The sequence below is a fragment of the Symphalangus syndactylus genome, chromosome X (assembly GCF_028878055.3).
Source record: "Symphalangus syndactylus isolate Jambi chromosome X, NHGRI_mSymSyn1-v2.1_pri, whole genome shotgun sequence".
Lineage (NCBI taxonomy): Eukaryota > Metazoa > Chordata > Mammalia > Primates > Hylobatidae > Symphalangus > Symphalangus syndactylus.
In genome coordinates, this window is record NC_072447.2 from 51,111,584 (window position 1) to 51,122,287 (window position 10,704).

Sequence of the window (10,704 nt, forward strand, 5' to 3'; positions counted from 1 at the left end):
AAACTTTTCATGTAAAATTTAAAACCTCATTATTTTAATCCCTGCCCAATCCCATTCCCCTGACTTTTTCCCCAGAGACAACCACTAGGATGAATTCTAGACCATATTTTACATTTTACCATGCACATGCACCCACAGACACAAGGGCCTAAGACCACCAACCCCACCCTCCCTACCCCATATATTCACATAGCTTGGAAAGAAAAGATTAATGTGTTTTACAGGGACTCATAGAATACCTTCCACCTCCATCCTTAGAGACCCCAAGCTGCATGCAGATGGAGCAGCCCTGGGTGGAGAGACTGCTGGACACCCTTTTTAAACTTCCATGGGGATTTGCCCTAGGTAGTAAAAGGTGAGAGTTTTGCAGGCACGCCTCAACTGGACACCTTCAACGCTTTGAGAACCAGATAACTTTATTGCCAACAATGGTAAAACTGAAAGGAAAAAACTGAAGAGAACATTCTGAAAGGGTAACATGCACGCCCCGCCAGGTGGCCCGACCCAGGGAAGGCACCTCGTGGCTGTGGGGCCCATCTGGGCTCAGGTCTCTTCGTCGCTGTGGCTCAGGGAGAGCTTGTTAAACAGGTTCTCAGCCAGGCCGGCTTCTGGGACCCACATCTTCCCCAGGTTGCTCACATAGCCACCCAGTTCTTCGATGGTCTTTACCTGTTGGTGTAGGTAGTGGCTCTCCAGGAGGTGGCACAGCTGGGCTTGCCCTTCTCCATGGCCAACTGGTGCAGCTCCAGGAGGCTGTAGTTGACGCTCTTCTCCAGGTGGAAGGCACACTCCATGGCCTCGAGCCCGCTCTGCCAGCCTTGGCCCTCTGGCTCCCTGATGTCATGAAGGCAGATGCGGCCACTGCGCTGGTTCTGCAGCCTCATCAGCTCCTGGGCATGCTCCATCTTCTCGTCTGACTGGTGCAGGAAGTAGCGGCCAAAGGGTTCCAGGGCCACGTCGTCCCGTTCAAAGTAGAAAGCCATGGACAGGTACACATAGGAGGCGTGGAGCTCCAGGTCGATGTGGCTGTTGATGGCGGCCTCGCAGTTGGTGTGGTAGTTGTGGCGCACCTGCGACAGCGGGGCGGTGGCCATGGCGGGCAGTGCTGACAATGAGCACGCAGGCAAAGGCAGTAGCGCAGGCAGCGGCAGCGGTGGCGAGGAATGGCAGAAGGTGAACGGCGGTTGTGTGACGGAACCGGAAGTGGGCAGTGGAGACTGTTACGAGGGAAGGAGCGTGCTTCGAGGCTAGCTGGTTTGAATGAGGGACAGACTTTAGGGGCGAGGTGTGGGGCTCCAGCGTTCCATGAGTTCCATGAGTTCCACCTGAAACTCCGGAGTTCCATGAATTCCACAAACTCCAGAGTTCCATGAATTCCACCTGAAACCGTGGCGACTGGACTGTAACCTGACCTTTTCACCTATAAAGTATTTTTAAAGTTATTTATGAATATAAGTGTAACCACTTTGAGTGAATCACCTGGATGATTTCTTAAAGAAATTTATTACAATATTGTCAAAATATGATTGTTTTATCAAATGTACTGCTTTTTGTGATGTCATTAGTTATACTTAATATCAAAGCTTTATTTGAATGGCAGATATCCTCAGTGACTTCAGCACCATACTAGTGACACTTCCAATAACCTCCTTACTCACTTCCTAGACCTTATTAACTTTAGCAACCTTCATTTTTTTCTTTCTACTCATGGTCAAGTTCCCACTTCTCTGACAGCAGAGCACCACCTCCAAAATATCAAACAGTAAACCTTTCCATGTTTCCCACTCTTTGAACTTGTTCTTCACTCCTTTTTCTCTCTTGTATCTTAATCTTTCAGCAGCATCCTAGAAACACTTTTTTTTAAGTCATCCTGTCCGGATCCCAAAATAGACAATTCCAAGATCTCTTCCCTGACATCCTAGATTTGCTCACCCCTTTCACCTAGATTGCAAATTTCCTCTTCTTGGGTAAGTACAGACTTAAAAGCATTGGGTGAATTATTAGAGAAAGCACAACACCTTCAACTTCCTTTACTTCCATTGCCACTCAGTAAGCCTTTTTAAATTTAATCCTTCTTTTAGGTTCTATGAAATGAGTCATATTAGCATTGTGAATTTAGGCAGCTATTGATCTATATTTTCAGCATACTACTACTTCATTAAAGGTATGTAGATACAGAACAAATGCAATAAGCATTTTTTTATTCCTTTCTTAGGAAGTAAGAGAGACATTGGATTCTGTGTCAAATAGACCTCAGTTGGAAGCTTGACTTCACCTATTTCAAGTTGTGTGAACTTGCATTAGTGCCTTACTCCTAGCAAGAATAATACCAATAATGAGTTTTAAGTAATAAATTAGATGATGCATTAAACATGAGGGTTATATAGCACTTAGTTTAATGATTGCAATCAATGTGTGATAGCTATTATTTTTAAAAGTAGGCTGTCCCTGAGAAAGCTGTCTAATCATTATATAAACGCTCACCTTAGTTTTTTAACTTTAGACTCTTATGTTATAATTCCAAAAGGCAAATATAATACCTTTTTTTCTTTCCTCTTACTCTGTCCTTTTTTATTTTCAGCTAATCACTAAAATCTCCTTTATGTTATTTCTGGTGGAAATGTTAGAAAATGCTATCCTAAAATATGAATAGCTTTTGCAATCAATAAATCCCAAAGATTAGTCTGACAAAGTGACAAACTTCAAAAAGTAGCTTATAAAAAGGATAAACTTCTATAGACATTTCTTATATTATTGTCCTGAATTGTTATTTAATTTTGAGTGTGTCTGTCTTGTTTCTCTGCCAAAACTGTAAACTTCTTAAGGTCAGGGTCCTTAGATTATGTCTGTTTGTTTCTATTGCAGATCTTTCTCTTCTATAGGCTTAATAAGGATGATGTCAGAAGTATATCTTATTTTAAATTGTTTTGTTTTATTTTAATATAGTAGTATAGTAGTAGATACTATTTTAAATTATTTAAAGAGTAGTATATCTAACTTTAGTCTATTGAATACAGATCCGCTAAATACTGGTACTGGCATTCTGTACTTTATTTTGAAAAATTTGACAGTTCACAAAGCTGAATTTGTTTTTATTTGAGGAAATGAAGGAGAGAATCAAATATGCAATATATAGTGGATTTGAGTGATCTTCTTTTAGAAGTTTGTTACTTCCCATGGACACCAGAAACCAAAGTCTGATTGAGAAGGTAAAATTAAAATCACATGTAACTGCCAACAGCTCACATGACAAATAACTGGAGAATAAGGATGCATGATGATTATTTTAAACAAATACTTAATTCATTGGCAAGCTAGAGCTTACAAGGGCCCAAACCTAAGCTATGAATTTAAAAGATAATAAATAATTCTAAATTTTTCTTCTCTGGTGTTTACATAGTTGGGCTGATACCTTCCTACCCTTACCCTACCCTGCTACATGTCTACAATAATATTCATTCTTAGCTTCATTTATCAAATTTGTTAATTATATGAGAATTAGGCTGGTATCTCCCAGCATTTATTGAATAATAAAACCTATCACTTCCACCTTTGATGGTGGTATTGTGTTCTCATAAGGAACTCTTCACCTTCCACATATATACATGGGGACTGGCTCCTGAAAACTAATAGAAATACAGCTATTTTCATTGTATTAAATGATTGAACCCCTTATTTTCTCTGGCTAATTATCTATTTTAGGGTGGAAAGAAATCAGGTTTCACCGTGCCTCTCTAATGTTGTAGAATAGACATGTGCTTGGTATACAATTGGATCACAATTGCCTTTAAGGAGTGATTTTAAGTCCTATATATTTATGCCACTCAACAACTTGTGACTCTGTGGTTCAATAGATTATTACGGTATTATGGAGTGTACTATCAGCTTTAGGGGGATGGCTGGCCTAAAGTAGAGGATTATATGGACATACCCAACTAAAGGAAATTTTGACAGAGAAAATTTGCTACAGCCTACTCCAACCTATTTTCAACACCCAAACATATACTCATTTAAAACAATTTTAATATGAATATGATGAATCTGGTTAACAATGTTTAATAATTAAAGTGTTTGTTTTCACTAGGATTGTTATGAATACAAAATGCTTTTCCCTCAAATTGCTAGAAAGACTGAGATATACTTTATTTCTTTAGTGGGATGTAATGTTATTCAAAAAGTTAAGTGCTGTGTTCCTGGACAAAAAAAAAAAAAAAAAAAAAAAAACAGGAATCAGTAAAGTAAATTATTAAGAACCTCACAGATTTCACTTTTTGTTAAATTATAAACTACAAAATTACAAAATTGGCTACTTCATTATCTTTCAATTATTTCATGTGTCGTTAGCTTCTTCATGATGCAAATATTTGTTGAATGATGCTGTAAATATTTTTCTTACTTAAAGGCATAGTTTTTATTATACACACTAAAGATTCCTTAGTTACTCTAATCATAGAACGAAAAGAGGTCAATATTCTCAAGCTCTGTTTAAATGATCAGAGATTAGGTGTGCATAGCAGGGGTATCACTGCCCATGGAATCCAATTCCATTTGGCTTCTGGCTTTTACATCCTTCCAGAGCTGAATTTATCACCACTTCTGCTACACAACTGACAAAGCTGTGGATACTATGCCAGGCCAAGAGAGAAAATCAGACTAAAACTACTTCAAGAAATATGAAGACATATATTTATTTTTCCTTTATTAGAGGCTCCAGTGCAAGTGTTCCTACCCTTGTTTCAGTGGATGGAGCCCAAGGTTTCAAAGTGAATATTTCTTTGTTCATAAAATTGCCGAATGTCAGTATGGAAACAAGACACGATTATCAAAGTGTCACTTCAGCATTACGGAAAAAAAGACATATAATTAGAAGACTTTAACTCTAAACCTCACTCTTAACCTTAGATAACACAGTTATTTGAAGTTTTCTCAGCTATAAAAGGGAAATAATATTTTTTTAATATTTATGCTGTTAGCATCAAAAAGAAAAAATAGTTATGCAAAGATGAATGGGCTTTGAAAACTTCAAGAGGCTACACAAATACAATTATGTATCAGTCTCTCCTAAACTCCTTTGCTTTCTATAAACTATAGATTGGAGGTCAGATTGTTTTCTGAAGTCTCACTGGTGTTTAAAATCCAAATAGATTAAACACTGCTCCTGTTTGCCTGCATGACAACTGATACCAATGTGGGTGATTACAGTGTTGAGAAACACATACTTTCTCCAAGAAAGCATATTTTACTGGGATTTGCCATTCCCAATAAACAAAAGAGGGCTTACTATTGACTCTGATTTTGCAAATGTATTTCTTCATGTTAAGCAACAGCTAAGATTGAGTGTGATTAAATTGGAGGCTATCACACTGGATTAATGTGATCAAAATGTTTCTTTTCCACCATGGCTTCTTTCCTTTCTGTGTTTGTTACACCATTCTTTATTACATCTCTTCCACCTTCTCTTCCATAAATCTATAGGCATGCCCTGTTTTATTTTGCTTCACTTTATTGTGTTTTGCAGATATTGTGTTTTATACAAATTGACTGTGGCAAACCTGCATTGAGCACGTCTCTTGGCACCATTTTTCCAGTAGCATGTGCTCACTTCCTGTCTGTCATATTTTGACATTTCTCACAATATTTCAAACCTTTTTATTATTATTATATCTGTTATGGTGATCTGTGATCAGTGATCTTTTATGTTACTCTTGTAATTGTTTTGCAGCACCAGGAACCATGTCCATATGTGAACTTAATCAATAAATATTGTGCCTGTTCTGACTGCTCCTCTAATTAACCATTCCTCCATCTCTCTCCCTCTCATAGGGCCTCCCTATTTTCTGAGACACATACTGAAATTAGGCCAGTTAATAACCCCACAGTGGCCTCTAAATATTCAAGTGAAAAGAAGAGTCACATGTCTCTCACTTTAAATAAAAAGTTAGACATTATTAAGCTTAGTGAGGAAGGCAAGTCAAAAGCTGGTATAGTCCAAAAGCTAGGTCTCTTGTGCCAAACAGTTAGCCAAGTTGTGAATTCAAAGGAAAAGTTCTTGAAGGAAATTAAAAGTGATACTCTAGTGAACACACCAATGACAAGAAAGTGAAACAGCCTTATTGCTGATATGCAATCGAGTGGTCTCAATAGACTATCAAAACCAGCCACAATGTGCTCTTAAGCCAAAGCCTGATCCAGAGCAAGGTCCTAAGTCTCATCAATTTTGTGAAGAGAGAGAGGTGAGAAAGCCGCAGAAGGAAAGTTGGAAGCTAGCAGAGGTTGTTTTATGAGCTTTAAGGAAGAAGCCATCTTTATAAGTGCAAGATGAGGTGGCAAGTGCTGATGGAGAAGCTGCAGCAAATTATCCAAAATATTTAACTAAGATAACTGATGAAGATGGTTATAGTAAAAAACAGATTTACAATACAGAAAAAACAGCCTTATACTGGAAAAAGATGTCATCTATGACATATCTAGAGAGAAGAAGTTAATGCTTGGCTTCAAAGCTTCAATGGACAGACTACCTTTGTTGTGAGGAGCTAATGTACCTGATGACTTTAAGTGGAAGCCAGTGCTCATTTACCATTCCAAAACTCCTAGGCCCCTTAAGAATTATGTGAAATATAATCTCCCAGTGCTCTATAAATAGAATAACAAAGCCTGGGTAGTAGCACATCTGTACACTGACTATTTTAAGCCCACTGTTGAGATCTAGTACTGAGAAAAAAAACAGATTTCTTTCAGAATATTATTGCTTGTTGACAGTACATCAGGTCACCCAGAGCTCTCTGATGGAGATGTACAAGTAGATTAATGTTGTTTTTATGCCTACTAACACAACATCCATTCTGCACCCCGTGAATCAAGGAGCAATTTTGACTTATTATTTGTCTTATTATTTAAGAAATGTGTTTTGTAAGGCCATAGCTACAATGGAAAGTGATTCCTCTGATAGATCTGGGCAAGGAAGATTGAAAACCTTCTGGAAATAATTTACCATTATAGCTGCCATTAAGAACATTCATGATTAATGGGAGAAGGTCAAAATATCATCACTAATAGGAGTATGAGAGAAGGTGATCCCAGTCTTTATGGATGACTTTGAGGGGTTCAAGACTTCAGTGGAGGAAGTTACTGAAGATGTGGTAGAAATGGCAAGAGAACCAGAAGTGGAGCCTGAAGATGTGACTGAATTACTACAATCTCATGATAAAACTTGAATGGATAAGGAGTTACTTCTTATGGATGAGCAAAGAAAGTGGTTTCTTGAGATTGAATTTACTCCTGGTGAAGCTGTGAACATCACTGAAATGACCCAAAAAAAAAGATTTAGAATATTACAGAAATGTAGTTAACAGGATTTGAAAAGATTGACTCAAATTTTGAAAGAAGTTATATTGTGGGTAAAATGCTATCAAATAGCATCACATGCTACAGAGAAATCTTTTGTGAAAGGAAGAGTCAATTGATATGGCAAACTTCATTGTTGTCCTATTTTAAGAAACTGCCATAGCCAATTCCCCAACCTTCAGGAACCACCACCCTGATTGGTCAACAGCAATCAACATCGAGGCAAGACCTCTCGCCACCAGCAAGATTACAACTTGCCGAAAGACCAAAAGATTGTTAACATTTTTAGCAATAAATTATTTTTAAATAAAGTATATACATTTTAAATATAATGCTATTACACACTTAAGAGACTACAGTATAGTGTAAACATAACTTTTATATGCACTAGGAAATCAAAAAGTTTATGTGACTTGCTTTGTTGTGATATTTGTTTTATTGTGGTGGTCTGCAACCAAACATGCAATATCTCCAAGGTAAGCCTTTATGTTGAGTATCAACTGTGTGATGCCCATGGCATTGGGCAATTATATAAAGTCATCCTTTAATTCTCACCAGTTTATCTGAGATTGATAGTATGGTTTCCTTTTTATAGATGAGAAGATATGCACCAGGAAGTGCCAGATTGCATAACCAAAATGTGGAAAAGCAGGTATTCATGTACATGATTTCTGACCCTAATGTATTGCTATTTTTATAAAGCATGCATATTAATCAATGAATTTTTATAATAGAGAAAAACCTAGCTCATTGATTTTTCTTTCAGTGACATGGAAGACTTAAATCTCCTTTTTTGTTTGTTTAGGATATCATAGCTCTTCCGATGAACCAGTGTCCACCGAGGCATCTCAAACTGCAGGCTGGCTTACCTGCTTTGTTAATTTACAAGTTAAGTTCATTAATCTATTTACTCAAATATTTGAGTGTCTATTATATTTTAAATGCTGTGATGCATGTTAAGACACAATGAGATAAAGGAGATAATTAACACACTAACTGGCACATATAATGTTAAAAGTAAATGACACACAGCCTTTGCTTTGTATGTGATTATAATAAAAATGATTAAAAGACATGTATTATAGTATTGGAAATGGTGTGATACATTCTATTTATCAGGAAGAAGTGAGCTACAACTTTTTGTGAAGGAGAGAGCTAGAACTTTTTGTGAAGGAGAGACCACTTCTAGCAGGGACAGTTTTGCACTGGTTATAAAAGGAGATGAGGATAGAAGGAGTTTTGATTTTTAAAATTTGAGAGAAATGCTATAGAATGTTAACAAATCTGATAATTTATAGAAGCTTCTCCTCAGTTATTAAATACTTTTTGAGCATCTACTTTGTGCTCTGCAATTTCTAGGTACTGGGATTTCAGAGGCTAATTAAATAGACTAAGTCTTGGTTTTCATAGAACATTTAGCTTAGAAAAGAAGAGGGGGTAGCCAGGTATAGTGGCTCATGCCTGTAATCTCAGCACTTTGGGAGGCTGAGGCAGGCAGATTTCTTACACTCAGGAGTTCAAGACCAGCTTCGGTAACATAGTGAAACCCTGTTTCTACGAAAAGTAGCCAGGCATGGTGGTGCATGCCTGTAGTCCCAGCTACTTGGGAGGCTGAGGTGGGAGGATTTTGAACCTGGGAGGTCAAGGCTGTAGTGAGCTGAAATTGCACCACTGCACTCCAGCCTAGGTGACAGAGTGAGACCCTGCTAAGAGAAAAAAAAGAAAAGAAGAGGGGAAATAAATACACATAAAACATCTCATAGAGATAAATGTAATATAAAAAATAAAACAGAGTGTATTAGGGTTCTCCAAAGAAACAGAACCAATAGAAGATAGATAGGGAGGGAGGGAGGGAAATAGAGAGATAGATGTATTATACGAATTGGCTCATCATGTCATTCTGGAGGCCAAGAACTGCCATCTACAAGCTGGAAAACCAGAAAGGCCAGTGGTCTAAGTCCCAATCTGAGTCCAAAGGCCCAAGAACGTGGAGCTCTGATGTCCTAGGGCAAGATAAGATGGATGTCCCAGCTCAAACAGAATTCACTGTTCCTCCCCCATTTTGTTCTATTTGGGACATCAGTGGATTGGATGATGCCCATCCATATTGGTAAGGGTGATCTTCTTTACTCAGTCTACCAATTCAAATGCTAATCTCTTCCAGAAACCCCTTCACAGACACATCCAGGAATAATGTTTTACCAACTATTTGAGCACTTCCTAGCCCAGTCAAGTTGACACATAAAATTAACCATCACACAGGATAAGGCTGTAGAGAGTGGTGGATGGTGATAATCTGGGTAAAGTGGTCAGAGAGGGACTCTCTGAAAAGTGACATCTGAAAGATTATTGAATAAAGTTAACCAAATGAACATTTGGGAACAGAATACTGCAGGCAGAAGAAAGAGCAAATTCAAAGGCTCTCAAATGAGATATTTCTCATTCTTGGTGGGAACTTTAGTTTTTATTCTAAATGTTCTGGAGGGCCTTCTGAGGATTGTAATAGAGAATGAAGATTACCTTAAAATTATGTGTACATATATATATAAATAATGTGGATATATATGCAATGTGGATATATATATAATGTGGATATATAAATACATATTTATGTAGTACTTATTTATATTTATATATTTTATATATAAATATATATATATCTTATATATAAATATATATATCCACATTATATGTATAGTGGATAAAGAGTAAACAAAGCCTGTTTCACCCTTTTGTCTTCATGAAAACCTACCTTTGGTTAACTTTCTAGTTCTGGGTCCCATGAAACCTGATAAAGGTGGAATACCAGCATTGTTACTAGACAACTTTATGTTGTTGAACATGACTTCTTACTGGCAAACTGCATCTGGACCAGAAGGATTGTAATATGACACTTGAGTGTGGTGAATTTTGTAACTGGCTATGTCCATTTCCAGGATCCTGGAGTGCTGCTCTCAAGTATTGGTACAAGAAATATTGACCCCTATGGAGCATTGGACTTCTAAGACAGGATTACCTCCACATTCTCCTACGTGATCCTACTACTTCATAGTTGAATTTGTACTTTGAGGACAAAGAAAACTAGCTAACCCTATACTACTACAAACACTCTCATATAAAAGACACATCTAACACAGCCCTTCTGGCATATTGTGTTTCCTACCCTATATCCTTCTAGGTGGATCTGAGGCCAAGTATGGTCAATTGCTTTCTGCAAGACAAATTGACTATTTGAGCCTATGGAGTATCTCTGGTGGGTACTGCATGTAGCAAATACAAAACAGCTTATAGTAACATATATAAAAGGCACCAAACCCAATTTTGAATCTTGTAGACTGCTTATTAAGGGATATAAAATCT

At 37.5% G+C, this 10,704-nt stretch overlaps 1 pseudogene; it reads right to left on the reverse strand.

Moving 5' to 3' along the window:
• Positions 1–377: 377 nt before the first annotated feature.
• On the reverse strand, positions 378–1,158 carry LOC129475004 (putative ferritin heavy polypeptide-like 19; annotated as a pseudogene).
• Between the last annotated feature and the right edge of the window lie 9,546 nt (positions 1,159–10,704).